The sequence below is a fragment of the Rutidosis leptorrhynchoides genome, chromosome 1, assembly GCF_046630445.1.
Source record: "Rutidosis leptorrhynchoides isolate AG116_Rl617_1_P2 chromosome 1, CSIRO_AGI_Rlap_v1, whole genome shotgun sequence".
Classification (NCBI taxonomy): Eukaryota; Viridiplantae; Streptophyta; class Magnoliopsida; order Asterales; family Asteraceae; genus Rutidosis; species Rutidosis leptorrhynchoides.
Window position 1 is genome coordinate 456,941,859 of NC_092333.1, and position 22,985 is coordinate 456,964,843.

Below are 22,985 nucleotides of genomic sequence, written 5' to 3' on the forward strand. Positions count from 1 at the left end.
CGTTACCGGGGAATCGTTTATATTCACCACATTAGCAATAAACTTACCAACAACTTCATTGATCTTTGACTTTCCGAAAAATCTTTATATTTATCAAAACCCCATCATTTACTCATCTGCATCTTGTAACGAGAATTGCCATACGAATCATCAGAAATTAGCAATCAGTATTTTGAAATCTCGCAGCATGTCTACACCAACAATTATATGTGTCTATCTTCTGGACTTATATACTTTGAATGTGAAGTTTCTGAAAAACACCCTAAACTGCGAACTAGTTCTCGAAATACTGATGAAGTATCAAAAACTATAAACGACCTTAATAGTAAAAAGTTTGATGATAAAGAGTAGTGTGTTAGCAAAGCTCAGAAAAAGAGAAGATTTGGTACTGAAAAATACGGATTGAGCAAACCATGAAGAAGGCTGTGGATAAATCACAAGGACGAAATCTACCTTCAAAGAATCCAAATGATTCTATGTCTGCTGAAGTCATTATCGAATACCTTGCTCCTGACTCTAAACCCTTACGGATAATATTCTTCATCATCCTCTGATATTAGAAATTTTAAGATATCATCGTATCTTTCATTATAAATATCCTCCATATTTCTGAAGATATTTCCATAATTATACTTATCTGAAATCATTTACCTCTTCGTGCTGTCTGTATTACATCATAAAAGAAACTATTTTAGTTTCTAAATTCTGAAACTTTCGAATTTAAAATAGGAATATTTTTGAAGTAGTGTTGGGAACTGAAGCATGAACTAGTATAATATAATGACACTTGATCAACGTGATTATATTACAGTAAGTCATGCTGAGTTTCTAAATGGAACATGATGATTCACAGATCATAACGTCATCATGTGCTATGTTACACGACTCTTGTATTCTCTTTGATCTCTAAATATCAAGAAAATATTTCTTGATGATTCGACCTTTTTCGAGGTATTCTGGTAATTTGACAAGTCAAGATCGTGTCATTACAATTTCCTTCCTAGAACATTAACAATGTTCATTCTGAAATTTATATCTGCGAATTCTGGACCATTACAAGCGGTGCTTAATCGCAAGAAGAAGAAACGAAAGGACAAAGCTCCGAACTAGAAATGGGAGTATAAATCATAGCAAATAGAAGAGAGCATTAACTGTGGATGACAATGATTATAGAAGAAGCAAGGACTTTGAAATATAAGGGAAGATATAAAACCCAACAACAACCCAGAAATCACAAACCGTATATATCAATGCATATAGCAATATAAAGACACGGGAGAACTAAAAACACTATAAAACCAAGAGTATAGTACAAGTAAATAGATTCTTCCGGAGGCAGATGAAAAAGAAGAGCGACAGATATGAAAGTGAGGAGTATATCAAGAATCAGCACTGGATGAAGCATATTGACAAATACTTTAAAATGTGAGTTGAGAAGGTGTGAGTTGTAAGAAAATAAATGAGGTGGATTTATAGTGAAATATCCGACAGAGAAATCAAAATAGATTATCGCATTAATTCGAAGAGGATCATAATTTCCTTAATCGCCGAATAATCAAATCCAATATAGATTACAAAGATTTTCTTTTCGGAGATCAATCGTGATGACGTTAAAAGATACAACGAATCACTATTATCTTATTTCATTCATTTACGATAACTTCACTCACACGCTTCGAGTAATCGAATTATTTTATCCATTCTTCTTGAACATGATAAAACTCTATAATCGTTATAATAACATTCTCATTGTTAGTCATGACGACCTCTATCAAATTTTGGGGACGAAATTTCTTTAACGGGTAGGTACTGTGACGACCCGAAAATTTCCGACCAAATTTAAACTTTAATCTTTATATTATTCCGACACGATAAGCAAAGTTTGTTAAGTTAAATCTCAAGAATTTTAAATTGTGTTCATACATTCATTATAACCTCGACCAAATTCCGACGATTCACGAACCGTTATATATAAATAGATATGTTATGTATATATATATTATAACTTGAGAATATCAATAAAGTATTAAACGTATAATACTTTACACGAATGTATTTGTTTCAATATGATTTTCCACGAAATTAAAAAAAATATATATTAAATGATTGAATTATCAGAAACATTGAATTATGATTACGAGTCTCTGTTGAGAGGTCCACTATGATTTGAGAAAATCTATTCCTCTTAATGATATTCAAAATAATTTGTAAAGCTATTTATAAATAAAAACAAAAAGTGTCATTTACGAAAGTTAGACAAAAGTTAGTGGAGAATTGGTTTCCATAATATTCTATTAATCTATTTTCAAACGTACAAAGACGTTTTCAGTTTAAAAAGAACTTTATTAATAAAACGTATATAACTTTTATAAATATCTAGAATCACTTTTGATAACTCATTACTTAACCAGTATAATAAATGTAACGATATTTATATTTTATTTCATTAAATATATATAACGATTTAAATTAATATTATATATATTTATACGCGTATTATACATACATAGTTTTTATACTTTTACTATACTTTAACTATACCTTTACTTTACTTTTACTTTTACTTTACTTTAACTTTAATAATTCATACTTTAATAATTCACTTTAATAATTCATACTTTAATAATTCACTTTAATAATTCATACTTTAATAATTCATATTTTAATAATTCACTTTAATAATTCATACTTTAATAATTCACTTTAATAATTCATACTTTAATAATTCACTTTAATAATTAAAAAATCTATTATAAATATAATTCAATAGATTTCATTATTTCATAGAAACTTGAAAATATATTTCTCTAAACTCTATCAATCGATTTATGTATATGTATATATATATATATATATATATATATATATATATATATATATATATATATATATATTTGCTCTGTATTATTTCAAGATATTATTAGTATACATAAAATATTACGACGGAGTGCTGTCCGAGTGATTTCAAAATAGTTTTTTGGAATGAGTCGAAGCTAAGGAAATTATGGGTTATAGCTATGGAGGTGATGGGTATGGTTCATGGGTATGCTCGTGAGGTCAATCTAGTGTTTATCATCTCCGTTGCGTCTACGTACTTTCCTGCAATATTGAATCCCAATATTGATACGTTCGTGAATCCGAGGCCAACCTTGCACTTATTAAATGACGTTATATGTATTTTTACTACGAAATACAGTATTGTGAGTTTCATTACTCCCTTTTTATATATATTTTTGGGCTGAGAATACATGCGCTGTTTTATAAATGTTTTACGAAATAGGCACAAGTACTAAAACTAATTTTATGTGGGTTTAAACCAGAAATATACCCTTAGCTTGGTAACATTAAACTACTTGTCTATGTACGGTAGGCGCGAATCCTAAAGATAGATCTATTGGGCCTGCCAAACCCCATCCTGACTATGGGATGCTTTAGTACTTCGAGGTTATTTTAAACACACCTGATCTGGTGTACTTCAGAGGGTAAAACATGAACGTTAAGGCTTGTTACCGGGTGCCTACAACTTATAGAATACTTTTATACACTTGCGAGTGTACATATATTTATAAACGAAAATCTTGTGGTCTATTAATATATTGAAATGATTGTTATGATAAACCTATGAACTCACCAACCTTTTGGTTGACACTTTAAAGCATGTTTATTCTCAGGTATTAAAGAAATCTTCCGCTGTGCATTAGCTCATTTTAAGGATATTACTTGGAGTCATTCATGGCATATTTTGAAAGACGTTGCATTCGAGTTATTGAGTTCATCAAGATTTTTATTAAGCCAATTATAGTTGGATGTATTATGAAATGGTGTGCATGCCGTCAACTTTCGTTGTAAAGAAAGTTTGTCTTTTAAAAACGAATGCAATGTTTGTAAAATGTATCATATAGAGGTCAAATACCGCACGATGTAATCAACTATTGTGAATCGTTTATAATGTATATGAATGGGTCCTTTCAGTTTTTAATTAACTAACCCAAAACAGCCCGCGGTGTTACTACGACGGCGTATATCCGGTTTTACGGTGTTTTTCGTGTTTTCTGGTTTTAAATCATTAAGTTAGCATATCATATAGATATAGAATATGTGTTTAGTTGATTTTAAAAGTCAAGTTAGAAGGATTAACTTTTGTTTGCGAACAAGTTTAGAATTAACTAAACTATGTTCTAGTGATTACATGTTCAAATCTTCGAATAAGATAGTTTTATATGTATGAATCGAATGATGTTATGAACATTATTACTACCTCAAGTTTAGTAGGTAAACCTACTAAAAGTGACAAGAAATGATCTAGCTTCAAAGGATCTTGGATAGCTTGAAAGTTCTTAAAGTAGAATCATGACACAAAAACAAGTTCAAGTAAGATTATCACTCGAATTAAGATAGTTATAGTTATAGGAATTGAATCAAAGTTTGTATGTGAGTATTACCTTGATTTAGAATGATATCTTACTGTAAACAACAAGGATTTCTTGAGGTTGGATGATCACTTTACAAGATTGGAAGTGAGCTAGTAAACTTGGAAGTATTCTTGATTTTATGAAACTAGAACTTGTAGAATTTATGAAGAACACTTAGAACTTGAAGATAGAAATTGAGAGAGATCAATTAGATGAAGAAAATTGAAGAATGAAAGTGTTTGTAGGTGTTTTTGGTCGTTGGTATATGGATTAGATATAAAGGATGTGTAATTTTGTTTACATGTAAATAAGTCATGAATGATTACTAATATTTTTATAATTTTATGAGATATTTCATGCTAGTTGCCAAAAGATGGTTCCCACATGTGTTAGGTGACTCACATGGGCTGCTAAGAGCTGATCATTGGAGTGTATATACCAATAGTACATACATCTAAAAGCTGTGTATTGTACGAGTATGAATACGGGTGCATACGAGTAGAACTGTTGATGAAACTGAACGAGGATGTAATTGTAAGCATTTTTGTTAAGTAAAAGTATTTTGATAAGTGTCTTGAAGTCTTTCAAAAGTGTATAAATATATATTAAAACACTACATGTATATACATTTTAACTGAGTCGTTAAGTCATCGTTAGTCGTTACATGTAAGTGTTGTTTTGAAACCTTTAGGTTAACGATCATGTTAAATGTTGTTAACCTATTGTTTATTATATCTAAAGAGATGTTAAATTATTACATTATCATGATATTATGATGTATTAATATATCTTAATATGATATATATACAATTAAATGTCGACGATAATCGTTACATATATGCCTCGTTTCGAAATCATTAAGTTAGTAGTCTTGTTTTACATATGTAGTTCATTGTTAACATACTTAATGATATACTTAATTATCATTTTATCATGTTAAACATAGTGTATCAATATCTTAATATGATTCATATGTAATTAGTAAGACGTTGATATAACGATAATCGTTATATATATAGTTTTCGAGTTTCTTAATTCAATAGGCTCATTTTTATGTATATAACTCATTGTTAAAATACCTAATGAGATACATACTTATCATAATATCATGTTAACTATATATATGTCCATATATATGTCATCATATAGTTTTTACAAGTGTTAGCGTTCGTGAATCACCGGTCAACTTGGGTGGTCAATTGTCTACATGAAACCTATTTCAATTAATCAAGTCTTAACAAGTTTGATTGCTTAACATGTTGGAAACACTTAATCATGTAAATATCAATTTCATTTAATATATATAAATATGGAAAAGTTCGGGTCACTACATCTTCGAACCTTTAATAGGATTTGTACTCTATTCAAAATCAGAGAAGTTGAGGATGAACAGATCTATCTCATGTTGTTTCCCTGGACTTTAAAGGGAGAAGCCAAAGATTGGTTAGAATTGCTACCTGAAGGGGCGATTGACACATGGGATGTCTTAGTTGAAAAATTTCTTAAAAGATTCTTTCCGGCATCTAAAGCCGTGAGACTTCAAGGAGAAATTGTTACGTTTACGCAAAAGCCAAATGAAACATTATATGAGGCGTGGACAAGATTCGAAAAGTTGTTGAGAGGATGTCCTCAGCACGGTTTAGACACTTATCAAATAGTACAAATATTCTACCAAGGTGTCGATGTTGCTACACGAAAAGACATCGATACAGGAGCTGGTGGTTCCATTATGAAGAAAACCGCAACCGAAGCTCACAAAATTATTGATAACACAGCCTCTCACTCGCATGAGTGGCACCAGGAAAAAGATATCTTCCGTTCATCTAAAGCGGCTAGAGCCGATTCTAGCCATGACTTTGATTCCTTTTCTGCAAAAATAGATGCTTTCGAGAGACGATTGGAAAAGATGAATAAAGATATTCACGCAATACGAATCAGTTTTGAGCAATGCGGTGGACCACACTTAGCGAAAGATTGTAACATTGAGCAAACGATGGAACAACGTGAGAATGTTTCCTACATGAACCAAAGGCCGGGAAATAATTATCAAAATAATTATCAACCGCCAAGGCCAAACTTTAATCGAAATCAAAACATTCTTTACAATCCAAATGGGCCAAACAATAACTCGTACAACCAACAAGGTCCGAATAACTAACCAACTCAAAACAACACTTTCAATCAACAAAGACCTAGCTTGTATAAACCACCACAACAAACCGAAGAGAAAAGGCCAAATCTGAAAGAAATGATGGCAAAGCTAATGGAATCTCAAACATAATTTATTACATCTCAAACCCAAACAACTGAAAGGTTTGATCAGTCATTAAGTACTCAATAAGCTTCCATTTTGAATCTAGAAAAACACGTAGGTACTCTTGCTAGCATGATGAGTGAGAGGGAACAAGGAAAGCTACCGAGTAATACTGAAATAAATCCTCGGAATGAGAATGTTAATATGGTATCAACAAATTCTGAAAAATCATCACCAGAAGATGGGAAGGTTTTAGATGTGAGTAACGATGAAGAAGTTACAACACCACCATGACCCGAGTATGTAAAGCTAGTGGGGGCACCATACAAACCACCTATCCCGTTTCCAAGAAAAGGAGTTGTGTATGAGCATGAGCAAGTGATAGGTAATAAAGTTTGTGATACCGCTGGAAAGAAGAAGAAGAATAAGAAAGTGCAAGAAACAAAAATCGTAAAAATAAACCCAGTGAAGACAGTTCCACCAAAAGTTCCACCCAGGTTGGGTGATCCGGGTGAATTTATTATTCCTTGTCTACTTAGTGATTGTGTCATGTATGATGCACTAGCAAATTTAGGTGCGAGTGTGAGTGTTATGCCTCTTTCATTATATAAGAGATTAGGAGTAGGTGACTTAAGTCCAACGGAAATGAGTGTTTGACTCTTTGATCAAACCATTAGGCACCCAGTTGGAATTGCTGACAACCTACCCGTTCAAGTAGGTAATTTAACCTTTCTAGTCGAATTTATTGTCATTGACATAGAAAAGGACCCAAACATTCCTCTAATTTTAGGTCGACCATTCTTAGCGTTCACCGGGGCATTATTTGATGTAAGAGAGAGTAGAATGACACTTAGTAATGATGAAAAATCAATCACCTTTATGAGTCGAAAGGCTAATCTCCACCAACCAAAACCGTTGAACCAACAAAAATGATTGGTAAGAACCATATTGTTTTACCAACTCCAACGGTAGTGCTTAACAATAATAAAATGCCTAAGTGTGGGGAAGATAAAGTAACACCTAATGATAACTTGATAACAAAGAACCCCGTTGTTGATACGAAATTATATGACCCCGTTATTAATAGTTCAATGAAGAAACTTATTAAATGGATTCGCGATGCTAGAACCAAGGGAAACTTTAAGTTATGTAACCGGTTAGTATTCAATATATCGCCTAAAGAAAAGGCGAAACTAGTTGAATTTGTGGATGTTACACAGGAATCCGACCAATGGTTTAAAGTAAAAGTCACAGATATGAAAGTTAATTATGGTCCAAAAGAAATTGACGATGAAGTTAATCACAATTTCGACACCACAGCTACCTAAGTGTGGGAAGATTCAAATGTTCTAAAAAGAAAACGTTGTCTAGAGTTAGTTGTTCTTTTCTCGTGTAGTTCCGAAAATGGAATCCGATTGGTCTTTTCCGCTAGCAGACACTAAAGAACTAGTTTTCTCCCCCCATTCTGAATTTTTGTTTTGTAGGTTTTGTATGAAATTAATTTGCATTTTTAAATTTAATTTTTGTGTGATTTTAAAAAACAAAAATTACTTTATTTCATTAAGTTTAAAAAATGATTTCTAAAATTCATCGTAAGTTGAAGACTAGGTCATGGAACCGAAATTGCTTTACCCGAGGGCGGGGTGAAAATTTTTGTTATCATTATTTTTAATTTTATTGATCTAAAGTATACCAAAAAAATTAAAACATCCAAAAATCTTTGTTTTTAAAACAATCGCTTTAACGACAAATTTTAAATTTTGTCAAGGGACGGACTAGGTAAACATACCGAAACTACCTAAATTAAAAGGAAACAAAATTTTAAAAAATTATTCATTTAAATTGTTTTAATAAATAAAGGTTTTATATATATATATATATATATATATATATATATATATACATATTTATATATGTATATATATGTTTGTATTTTATTTTATGTACAAAACAGGGTAAAACAACGCACTTTCAAAGACTGGCATTAAAGTTCAGCAAAAGCTACTAATTTTGACGACAAGACGCAAAATATCAAATGTGATATAAAATAATATGTTTGCAAACTCGGTATTTTTAATCACTTTTCTACACTAATCACCCTCATGAATTTATAATTATAGTCTGATATCATGCAAATGAGGGCATTGCATGATCTCAAGTGTGGGGAAGGGTTATAAATTCTCTCGGGTTTACACTTGGTTTAATTGCCAAATTTTATGAGAATTTGAAAAAATTTCAACTAAATGAATTCAAAATCATGTTTATACATATTTATGAACGATAAAACTAGGCGTTAATGCCGAAATTATTGTTACCTCGGAGAAAACATAAATGGAGAAACAACCCAAACGCTTGGATTCATTTAAAATGGAATAAAGAAGAATAAAAAGGCAAAGAAAAATAAAAGCTATGTGTGGAAAGAATTTACCAAGTTCTTTAAAACATATATCACATATTTTTGTACAAGATTATTGCAGGTACTTTTGCTTTGGACTAAACTAATCAGTTTTACCCGAATTACTGTAATATATTTGAAAGAAAGATGGATCTACACGATGAATCAATTCCATCATTAAAAGGAAGTAAAGTCTTCCGAAAAAGACACGCGCTTCTTGATTTAGGTCACGAAGTTGTCGTCCATACCAGGTGTAGGTTGACGAAAAATCTAGAAAAGTCATCTCTAAAATCAGCAGGAAATCCACGGACCTCAGTATCAAACAGGGTCGCCAAGTGGTCAGACTTATCCTAGCCATGAGAGGATCTGTCTCGTAAAATGGGGAGGGCTCCATGCAAATTAGCTTGATAAGACTAATGAATCAGACCCCCAGAAAGGATAATCTCCTTAAAGATTAAAAATCAGCTTTTAAGACTGATATTACTCAATCCTTGAGATTGACCTTAAAGATTGAGAATTCAAACTCATGGAATTCGATGATATCTAAACTCGACCTTGAACGAGAAAATATTTTGATCAAATTAAAACCGATTTGTTTTCTGAAAACCTATTTTCAATACGTTCATTACCATTGAACGTAAAATCCTAGGAATTCATCGGAATTCATTAGGTCACCTGAACCAAATCGGGTGTCAACAGTAAGAACGGTGGTTGCATAGCATGGTCGAAGACAGGACCTTGTGCCAGACCGAAAAATTATAGGATGATCTTTACTATTGCTCCTATAAAGGATAGTAATTGCATCCAACACGTTGTAGACCATGAACATCTACATGTCATTAGACATCGCCTTAACAGTTGCTTGTTCATCGCTTTCCTTTACAACCGGACGGTCGTTTACCGAAAGGTAATATACGGGACAAGTAAACTGGACGTGTTCTTTCCTAATACAAGGTTAGCAAGTGGGTGACACAAAACAACAAGTTTTTGAGCTAAAATTTTGAAATCTAAAACCCACAAAAACAATTTGCAAACACCAGTGAAGGGTTATTCCGGAAAACTTATCTAGGGTAAAATCTAGAATGAATTTTCAAAAGATCAAATGTTTTCATAAAGATCCAATTTCCTTAAAGGATCTACATTTTCATAGTCATGTGGGATTGTAAATCACATCGTTACTATCATTGTTCATACCGCCGTATAAAAATCACTGATGTACAAAGTGTGAAGAATAAAGAAGTGATTCTAGTAAAGTTTTATTCAAGTTCTATATTGCTTGAGGACAAGCAACTCTCAAGTGTGGGAATATTTGATAATGCTAAAAACGAATATATATTTCATAGCATTATCCCTGAAGAAAGACAAGCTTTTAGTTGCAATTGTTCTATTTAAAAGTGATATTCGTTTAAATAATAAAAGGTGAAGACAAAAGACAGATTCGACGATTTGAAGACGCAAATGACCAAAACGCTAAAAAGTACAAAGTACAATCCACGAGGTTCAATTTATTGATGAGAAACATCTAAAAGTTACAAGAGTACGAGCCGCGGAACGCAAAGTACAAAATATTAAATCATACGAAAGGACGCTCGAAAATCCGGAACTGGGACATGAACCAACTATCAACGCGCGACGCAACGGAGCTAAAATGACAAGTCAACGATGCACAAAAATATAATATAATATATGTATATATATAATTATATAAAATTATATATATTATATTATATATTAAATTAATCATAGCAGCCCACGTTTTGGAAGCTTTGTGACTAGGAAAAGGTGGCCATGCGATCGCATGGCCAGGCAGTGTTAAATCCATGCGGTTACATGGCACACTGTAGCGTGTCAGGTCCTATAAATTTCGCAGTTTCTGGCCGATTTATTTACTCCTTTATCAATCTCTCTCTCACAAATATATATATATATATATATATATATATATATATATATATATATATATATATATATATATATATAATTTTAATTTAATTTAAGATTAATAATAATAAGGTTATGGTAGCAAATATTGTAAGTTTGTAAGTCAAAATTCTGTCCATGTAACGCTACGCTATTAATACTCATTGTAAGTTATGTTCAACCTTTTTAAATTAATGTCTTGTAGCTAAGTTATTATTATGCTTATTTAAATTGAAGTAATCGTGATATTGGGCTAAAATATTAAAAACGGGGTAATTGGGCTTTGTACCATAATTGGGGTTTGGACAAAAGACCGACACTTGTAGAAATTGGACTATGGACTATTAATGGGCTTCATATTAACTAAACGATACCTCGTTAATTTAATATAAAGATTACAATTTGACGTATCTATATATAACCACATACGCTTAATCGGGTACAGTGGGCAGGATATCTATAAATACGAATTATCGTTCATTTTACCGGACACGGGGATGGATTAATAGTTAATGGACTCATTAAAATAGGGGTGGATTACATTCAAGGGTAATTGGTGTAATTGTGAACAAAGTAGTAAAACCTTGGATTACACGCAGTCGATAACCTGGTGTATTCATTAAACAAAGTATTAAGACTTTGTTACAGTTCGAGTCCCCAATTAGTTGAAATATTTGACTTCGGGTATAAGGATAATTTGACGAGGACTCTCGCACTTTATATTTATGACTGATGGACTGTTATGGAGAAAAACCGTATGGACATATTGAATAATCCAGGACAAAGGACAATTAACCCATGGTAATAAATTAAAATCAACACGTCAAACATCATGATTATGGAAGTTTAAATAAGCATAATTCCTTTATTTTATATCTTATCGCATTTTTATTTATCGTCATTTTATTCATCGCACTTTAAATTATCGCACTTTTATTATCGTTATTTACTTGACGCTTTAAATTAAGTTATTTGTATATTTAATCTTTTACATTAGGTTTTAATTGTGACTAAAGTTTTAAAATCGACAAACCGGTCATTAAACGGTAAAACCCCCTTTTTATAATAATAATAATATTAATTAATTATATATATATATATATATATATATATATATTAATTAATTATATATATATATATATATATATATATTCAAATATAGTTTTAAAATATAGCGTTAAACTTGGCTAGTTCCCTGTGGACGAACCGAACTTACTAAAAACTACACTATTGTAAGATTAGGTACACTGCCTATAATGTTGTAGCAAGGTTTAGGTATATCCACTCTATAAATAAATAAATAACTTGTGCAAAATTGTATCGTATTTAATAGTATTTCGCAATAAAAATATAACCATTTCGTATACGCTGCTGCACTCATCACTCACTAAACAAGTTTTGTACTGCTTTTCTGAAGTCTAAGTCATCGTTATTATCCCGCAATCAAGTATTTAAACGTATAATGCTTTATATGAACGTATTTGTTTCAATATGATTATCGACGAAATTAAAAAAATATATATTAAATGATTGAATTATCAGAAACATTGAATTATGATTACAAGTCTCTGTTGAGAGGTCTACTATGATTTGAGAAAATCTATTCCTCTTAACGATATTCGGAATAATTTGTAAAGCTATTTATAAATAAAAATAAAAAGTGTCATTTACGAAAGTTAGACAAATGCTAGTGGAGAATTGGTTTCCATAATATTCTATTAATCTATTTTCAAACGTACAAAAACGTTTTCAGTTTAAAAAGAACTTTATTATTAAAACGTATATAACTTTTATAAATATTTAGAATCACTTTTGACAACTCATTACTTAACCAGTATAATAAATATAACGATATTTATATTTTATTTCATTAAATATATATAACGATTTAAATTAATATTATATATATTTATACGCGTATTATACATACATAGTTTTTATACTTTTACTATGCTTTAACTTTACATTTACTTTACTTTTACTTTACTTTAATTTTAATAATTCACTTTAATAATTCATACTTTAATAATTCAATTTAATAATTCATACTTTAATAATTCACTTTAATAATTCATACTTTAATAATTCACTTTAATAATTCATACATTAATAATTCATACTTTAATAATTCACTTTAATAATTCATACTTTAATAATTTACTTTAATAATTCATACTTTAATAATTCACTTTTATAATTCAAAAATCTATTATAAATAGAATTCAATAGGTTTCATTATTTCATAGAAACTTGAAAATATATTTCTCTAAACTCTCTCAATCGATATATATATATATATATATATATATATATATATATATATATATATATATATATATATATATATATATATATATATATATATATATATATATATATATATATATATTTGCTCTGTATTATTTTAAGATATTATTAGTATACATAAAATATTACGACGGAGTGATGTCCGAGTGATTTCAAAATAGTTTTTTGAATGAGTCGAAGCTAAGGAAATTATGGGTTATAACTATGGAGGTGATGGGTATGGTTCATGGGTATGCTCGTGAGGTCAATCTAGTGTTTATCATCTCCGTTGCTTCTGCGTACTTTCCTGCAATATTGAATCTCAATATTGATACGTGAGCACTCATAACTTAACTTTTATATATCAATAGTGTATCCCTGACTAGTGCTCGAGTATATAGGATTATGCATGCGTGTACATTCGATATTGTCCTTAGATAGGTTTGTTGAATCCTGAATTAGATACATATGCTACTAAGATAAGGTATATGATATGCATGTCATTGGAAAGCTAGCGAAAAATTAAGAACTTTTCATTTAGATATCGAATGATTTCGATGAACGGATTTGAAGTTATAGTCAACTGAATTTTAGTATTATTGTTAAAATGATTATTATTACTATCGTCGTTATTATTTTAATAGAAATATCATTGTTATTATAAAATATCATTATTACTATTATGTTAGTATTATCATTTTATCATAATAACATTTTTAGTAAATATAAATATTGTTATTTTTTTATAGAATAATAATAATTATTATTACAAAATAATACACTTTTACTTATTATTATTATGATCAATATTATTTTATCAAATAAATAGTGGATACAAAGATATTTTTTACCACGCGTAATATAATTACATTAATAATACTTACCACTATAGTTTTACGATATTAAGTGAACTTTATAAATTTTACTACTTAAGATATATAAAAGTATATTTTATCATATATAAATGTTAATATAAATTTTTATTAATAAATGACTTTTATTATTATAAAATCTAATAAATATATTTAAATATATAAAACGACTATAGTTAAGTTATATAATAAACACGTATAAATTTTAGAAGTCATTTTGGGTCAAGTTGACTTTTGTTGACTTTTGTATATTAGTCTCGAGCATTAGGATTGTGGTACACTATGACTTGACCAAAAATTGTTAGACAAATATTGACCAACATATAAATATATATAATTAATATAGGTTCGTGAATCCGAGGCCAACCTTGCACTTGTTAAATGACGTTATATGTATTTTTACTACGAAATACAGTATGGTGAGTTTCATTTGCTCCCTTTTATATATATTTTTGGGACTGAGAATACATGCGCTGTTTTTTATAAATGTTTTACGAAATAGGCACAAGTACTAAAACTAATTCTATGTGGGTTTAAACCAAAAATATACCCTTAGCTTGGTAACATTAAACTACTTGTCTATGTACGGTAAGCGCGAATCCTAAAGATAGATCTATTGGGCCTGACAAACCCAATCCTGACTATGGGATGCTTTAGTACTTCGAGGTTATTTTAAACACACCTGATCTGGTGTACTTCAGAGGGTAAAACGTGAACGTTAAGTCTTGTTACCGGGTGCCTACAATTTATAGAATACTTTTATACACTTGCGAGCGTACATATATTTATAAACGGAAATCTTGTGGTCTATTAATATATTGAAATGATTGTTATGATAAACCTATGAACTCACCAACATTTTGGTTGACACTTTAAAGCATGTTTATTCTCAGGTATTAAAGAAATCTTCCGCTGTGCATTAGCTCATTTTAAGGATATTACTTGGAGTCATTCATGGCATATTTTGAAAGACGTTGCATTCGAGTCATTGAGTTCATCAAGATTATTATGTCAATTATAGTTGGATGTATTATGAAATGGTGTGCATGCCGTCAACTTTCGTTGTAAAGAAAGTTTGTCTTTTAAAAACGAATGCAATATTTGTAAAATGTATCATATAGAGGTTAAAATACCTCGCTATGTAATCAACTATTGTGAATCGTTTATAATGTATATGAACGGGTCCTTTCAGTTGGTATCAGAGCGGTGGTCTTAGCGAACCAGGTCTTGCATTAGTGTGTCTAACTGATAGTTTTAAGATGCATTAGTGAGTCTGCACTTCGACCGTGTCTGCATGTCAAAAGTTTTGTTTATCATTTTTAGTCGGAAATCATCTACTTACCATCCTTAGGAAATTACCTGCTTATCATTCTTAGTCTAGACACGTCTTGCTGCATTGATTGCATGAATAGTGTATAGACAAAATTCATATCTTAGCGTATCTGCTAAATCATATCTTATCGTATCTATTACCGTAAACTTTGCCTGACATATTCCGTAAATTCCTCCGTAATCTATGAAATCTTTTGATCTATATATATATAGATATTCTATGTAGTTAGAATACCACCCGATATCCGGAAAATCATTTTGTATCGAAAAATCCTTTATCAAATCGTCCAAAATGGAATTCGTCATCAGTTCAAGTTCCTCGGATTCTGAAATGGAATCCCACTCAAGCTCCGAAAGCAGTGTGACTGGAATGGATCAACCAATCAGCCATCATCTATTCTGGATGAATTGGGGATGGGTTCGTAGCCTCCTCAATAATTGGAGACAAGAAGAAGGTGATCCCTTCCATCCACCACATTCCCCTCTTGGCGATGAACCTGAAGCACTTACCGGCGAACCGGTCCGAAACACCATTTTCTCTCTCATTTCCAGAGTATCTCGTCACGATTATATACTACATCAAATTCTAGATTTTATTCATCCGCTCGTCCGAACCGACAATCACCCCGGTGTAATAGAAGAAGTCAACGAGCTTCGCGCTCGAGTAGTGGCTTTAGAGAATATGGTGCAAGGGTTACAAACACCAACAAATAACGAAATTTTAATTCATAATTTCAATTTTATTGAATAAATACTCCGTAAAAGTTATGTAATTTCTAAAGTCTTTAGGGATTATTCAGTTCTAGTTTCAACCGTAAATCAAATGAGTTTAATTCAATATTAACTCATTAAATCTATGTTACATCTGAAGAAAATATGCGCATATATATTTTCATAAAGACTGTAATAAAATTCTGTTATACAAAATATTAATTGTGAAAAATTTTTTAACGGGTAGGTAATACCCGAGAGATATATAAATTCACAATTAATATGTTACATTTTTCGAATCTGATTAAGCAAATCATCAACTATACTCCCAAAATCTCACAACAATATACATTCTTGTATAGAAATCAAAACAACCATTCTCACCCAAATTTGATTACGCATTCTGATTTTGACAAATCAAAATCCAAGTCATGATTTAACAGAAGACATCACTCTTAGATTCCTACATCTTTCAAAGCTATACTTTGACTTCAAAACTGTGTTAGAACATCATATGTATATTAACGATTACAAACTGTGTTCAAACTCTCCGAAGTTTTCGAAGACACTTCAAACAATGAACAATCGAGATGATGATCCAACCACATATTACCCACATTTATGTACCTAAAAAGCTCTCGAATCCAAAGTCATAGTTCGACGCGTATCCGTGTCAGATCCTTTGGCATTTATTAGCTAAAATGACTTTTCAATTCCTTTTCAAAGTAGACAGTTTTGTCACAGCTCCAGCAAGTCAACTTCGACTTTTCAGTCGGACTAGTCTTATTATAACCTCGATAGATACGTTACCCTTTCGTCATCGTTACTGGGGACCTTTCATATCTCGCCACCTTAGCAATAAACTTACCAACAACTTCAATTATCTTTGTCTTTTTGAAAAATCATTATATTTATTGAAATCACATCATTTACTCATTCGCATCTTGTAACGAGAATTGTCATACGAATCATCGGAAAACAGTAACCAGTATTTTGAAATCTCGCAGCATGTCTACGCCAACAGTTATATGTGTACGTAAAATGTCTATCTCCTGGACTTACATACTTTGAATGTGAAGTTTTGAAAAATATTTTGAACTGCAAACTAGTTCTTGAAATGCTGACGAAGCATCAAAAACTGTAAACGATCTTAACAGTAAAAAGTTTGATGACAAAGAATAGTAAGGTGGTAAAGCTGAGAAAAAGAGAAGGTTTGGAACTGGAAAACGGATTGAACAGACTATGAAGGAGGCTGTGGACAAATCACAAAGACTAAACCTGCCTTCAAAGAATCCAAATAATTCAGTGCCTGCTAAAGTCATTAACGAATACCTTACTCTTTATTCTAAACCTTTACAGACAAATCTTCATCATCATCCATCAATATTAGAAATTCTAAGATATTATCATATCTTTCATTATAAATATCCTCGATATTTCTGAAGATATTTTCACAACTAATCTTATCTGAAGTCATTTATCTCTTTGCGCTATCAGTGTTACATCATATAAGAAACTATTAGTTTCTATATTCTATAAACTTTCGAGTTTAAATTATGAATGTTTTGAAGTAGTGTTGGAAACTGAAGCATGAGTTAGTATAATATAATGACACTTGATCAACGTGATTATATTACAGTAAGTCATGCTGAGTTTCTAATGGGACATGACGATTCACAGACCATGCCGTCATCATGTTCCATGTTACACGACTCTTGTATTCTATTTAATCTCTAAAAATATCAAGAATATATTTTCTTGAAGATTCGGTCTTTTCAGGGTATTCTGGTAAATTAACAAATCAAGATCGTGCCATTACCATTTCCTTCTTAGAACATTAACTATGTTCATTCTGAAATTCATATCTGCGAATACTGACCATTACAAACGTTGCTTAATCGCAAGAAGAAGAAACGAAAGGACAAAACTCCAAAATAAAAATTGGAGTATAAATCGCAGCAAATAGAAGGGAGCATTAACTGTGGATGTCAATGATTATAGAAGACAAAAGCAGGGGTTTTGAAATATAAGGGAAGATATAAAACCCAACAACCACCCAAAAATTATAAACCGTTTATATCGATGCATATAGCAATATAAAGACACGGAAGAACTAAAAACACTATAAAACCGAGAGTATAGTAGAAGTAAATAGATTCTTCCGGAGGCAGATGAAAGAGAAGAATGACAGATATGAAAGTGAGGAGTATATCGAGAATTAGTACTGGATGAATCATATTGACAAATACTTTAAAATATGAGTTGAGGAGAAAGAATAGAAGGTGTGAGTTGTAAGGAAACGAAGGAGGTGGATTTATAGTGAAATACCCGACAGAGAAATCAAGATGGATTATCGTATTAATTCGAAGAGAATCATAATCTCCTTAATCACCGAAGCATCAAATCCAATATAGATTACAAAGATTTTCTTTAAATTCGGAGATCAACTGTGATGACGTCAAAATATATGACGAATCACTATAATCTTATTTCCTTCATTTACGATAACTTCCCTCATATGCTTTGAGTAATCGAATTATTTTATCCATACTTCTTAGACATGATAAAACTTCATAATCGTCATAATAACATTCTCATTGTTAGCCATAACGACCTCTAACAAATTTTGGGGACGAAATTTCTTTAACGGGTAGGTACTGTGACGACCCGGAAATTTCCGACTAAATTTAAACTTTATCTTTATATTATTCTAACACGATAAGCAATGTTTGTTAAGTTAAATCTCAAGAATTTTAAACTATGTTTATACATTCATTTAAACCTCGACCAAATTCCAATGATTCACGAACCATTAAATGAACATATATGAATATGTATGTATATGTGTATATGTTATAAATTGATAATGTCAACAAAGTATTTAAACGTATAATGATTTATATGAACGTATTTGTTTCAATATGATTATCGACGAAATTAAAAAAATATATATTAAATGATTGAATTATCAGAAACACTGAATTATGATTACAAGTCTCTGTTGAGAGGTCTACTATGATTTGAGAAAATCTATTCCTCTTAACGATATTCGGAATAATTTGTAAAGCTATTTATAAATAAAAATAAAAAGTGTCATTTACGAAAGTTAGACAAAAGCTAGTGGAGAATTGGTTTCCATAATATTCTATTAATCTATTTTCAAACGTACAAAAACGTTTTCAGTTTAAAAAGAACTTTATTATTAAAACATATATAACTTTTATAAATATCTAGAATCACTTTTAACAACTCATTACTTAACCAGTATAATAAATATAACGATATTTATATTTTATTTCATTAAATATATATAACGATTTAAATTAATATTATATATATTTATACGCGTATTATACATACATAGTTTTTATACTTTTACTATACTTTAACTTTACCTTTACTTTACTTTTACTTTACTTTAATTTTAATAATTCACTTTAATAATTCATACTTTAATAATTCAATTTAATAATTCATACTTTAATAATTCACTTTAATAATTCATACTTTAATAATTCACTTTAATAATTCACTTTAATAATTTATACTTTAATAATTCATACTTTAATAATTCACTTTAATAATTCATACTTTAATAATTTACTTTAATAATTCATACTTTAATAATTCACTTTAATAATTCAAAAATCTATTATAAATAGAATTCAATAGGTTTCATTATTTCATAGAAACTTGAAAATATATTTCTCTAAACTCTCTCAATCGATTTACATATATATATATATATATATATATATATATATATATATATATATATATATATATATATATATATATATATATATATATATATATATATATATATATATATATATATATATATTGCTCTGTATTATTTCAAGATATTATTAGTATACATAAAATATTACGACGGAGTGATGTCCGAGTGATTTCAAAAGAGTTTTTTTAATGAGTCGAAGCTAAGGAAATTATGGGTTATAACTATGGAGGTGATGGATATGGTTCATGGGTATGCTCGTGAGGTCAATCTAGTGTTTATCATCTCCGTTGCATCTGCGTACTTTCCTGCAATATTGAATCTCAGTATTGATACGTGAGCACTCATAACTTAACTTTTATATATCAATAGTGTATCCCTGACTAGTGCTCGAGTATATAGGATTATGCATGCTTGTACATTCGATATTGTCCTTAGATAGGTTTGTTGAATCCTGAATTAGATACATATGCTACTGAGATAAGGTATATGATATGCATGTTATTGAAAAGCTAGCGAAAAATTAAGAACTTTTCATTTAGATATCGAATGATTTCGATGAACAGATTTGAAGTTATAGTCAACTGAATTTTAGTATTATTGTTAAAATGATTATTATTACTATCGTCGTTATTATTTTAATAGAAATATCATTGTTATTATAAAATATCATTATTACTATTATGTTAGTATTATCATTTTATCATAATAACATTTTTAGTAAATATAAATATTGTTATTTTTTTATAGAATAATAATAATTATTATTACAAAATAATACACTTTTACTTATTATTATTATGATCAATATTATTTTATCAAATAAATAGTGGATACAAAGATATTTTTCACCACGCGTAATATAATTACATTAATAATACTTACCACTATAGTTTTACGATATTAAGTGAACTTTATAAATTTTACTACTTAAGATATATAAAAGTATATTTTATCATATATAAATATTAATATAAATTTTTATTAATAAATGACTTTTATTATTATAAAATCTAATAAATATATTTAAATATATAAAACGACTATAGTTAAGTTATATAATAAACACGTATAAATTTTAGAAGTCATTTTGGGTCAAGTTGACTTTTGTTGACTTTTGTATATTAGTCTCGAGCATTAGGATTATGGTACACTATGACTTGATCAAAAATTGTTAGACAAATATTGACCAACATATAAATATATATAATTAATATAGGTTCGTGAATCCGAGGCCAACCTTGCACTTGTTAAATGACGTTATATGTATTTTTACTACGAAATACAGTATGGTGAGTTTTATTTGCTCCCTTTTATATATATTTTTGGGACTGAGAATACATGCGCTGTTTTTTATAAATGTTTTATGAAATAGGCACAAGTACTAAAACTAATTCTACGTGGCTTTAAACCAGAAATATACCCTTAGCTTGGTAATATTAAACTACTTGTCTATGTACGGTAAGCACGAATCCTAAAGATAGATCTATTGGGCCTGACAAACCCCATCCTGACTATGGGATGCTTTGGTACTTCGAGGTTATTTTAAACACACCTGATCTGGTGTACTTCAGAGGGTAAAACATGAACGTTAAGGCTTGTTACCGGGTGCCTACAATTTATAGAATACTTTTATACACTTGCGAGTGTACATATATTTATAAACGGAAATCTTGTGGTCTATTAATATATTGAAATGATTGTTATGATAAACCTATGAACTCACCAACCTTTTGGTTGACACTTTAAAGCATGTTTATTCTCAGGTATTAAAGAAATCTTCCGCTGTGCATTAGCTCATTTTAAGGATATTACTTGGAGTCATTCATGGCATATTTTGAAAGACGTTGCATTCGAGTCATTGAGTTCATCAAGATTATTATTATGTCAATTATAGTTGGATGTATTATGAAATGGTGTGCATGCCGTCAACTTTCGTTGTAAAGAAAGTTTGTCTTTTAAAAACGAATGCAATGTTTGTAAAATGTATCATATAGAGGTCAAAATACCTCGCGATGTAATCAACTATTGTGAATCGTTTATAATGTATATGAACGAGTCCTTTCAGTTGGTGTTAGAATCATTTTTTTTATTAATATAAGCATATTATTATTATTAATATCATTATTTTTATTACTAATGAAATCATAACTATTAGCATTTTAATTAGTAATATTAAGTAGTATAACTATTATCATTTTTATTATTATTAATATTACTCTAGTATTACTATAACTAATATTTTGAAAACAAAAGGTTAAGTTAATAAAAATATGTGTAATAACCATAACATAAATATATAAACACATTACTTAAATATACAAAATGAATATATAATAAAGTATATAAATTATTAACATAAAACTTATCACTAATAATAATATAATTATTGGTTCCATTACAATTATATGTATTGATGAAAATTTAAATGATATAGGTTCGTGAATCCGAGGCCAACCCTGCATCCTTCATTATCGTCATATGTATTTTTACTACAAAATACAGTATAGTGAGTTTCATTTGCCTTTTAACCCTTTTTATTTTTGGGCTGAGAATACATGCGCAATTTTTATAAATGTTTTACAAAATAGACACAAGTAATCGAAACTACATTATATGGTTGAATGATCGAAGCCAAATATGCCCCTTTTGCTTGGTAACCTAAGAATTAGTAAACCGATCTACTAATTGACGTGAATCCTAAAGATAGATCTATTGGGCCTAACGTACCCCATCCGTTGGAGCGGATGCTTTAGTACTTCGATGTTGTTTTTATCATGTCCAAAGGATTTCCCAGAATGATAGGGGATATTCTTATATGCATCTTGTTAATGTCGGTTACCAGGTGTTCAATCCATATGAATGATTTTTGTCTCTATGCATGGGACGTATATTTATGAGAACTGGAAATGAAATTCTTGTAGTCTATTAAAATGATGGAAATGAATGATTATGATAAACTAATTAACTCACCAACCTTTTGGTTGACACTTTAAAGCATGTTTATTCTCAGGTACGAAAGAAATCTGTCGCTGTGCATTTGCTCATTTTAAAGATATTACTT

At 29.9% G+C, this 22,985-nt stretch overlaps 1 non-coding gene across 1 annotated transcript; it reads right to left on the minus strand.

Moving 5' to 3' along the window:
- Positions 1-5,946: 5,946 nt before the first annotated feature.
- On the minus strand, positions 5,947-6,053 carry LOC139886914 (small nucleolar RNA R71). Its single transcript, XR_011772774.1, has one exon. It is a non-coding gene; the product is annotated as a small nucleolar RNA R71 (small nucleolar RNA).
- Positions 6,054-22,985: the final 16,932 nt, after the last annotated feature.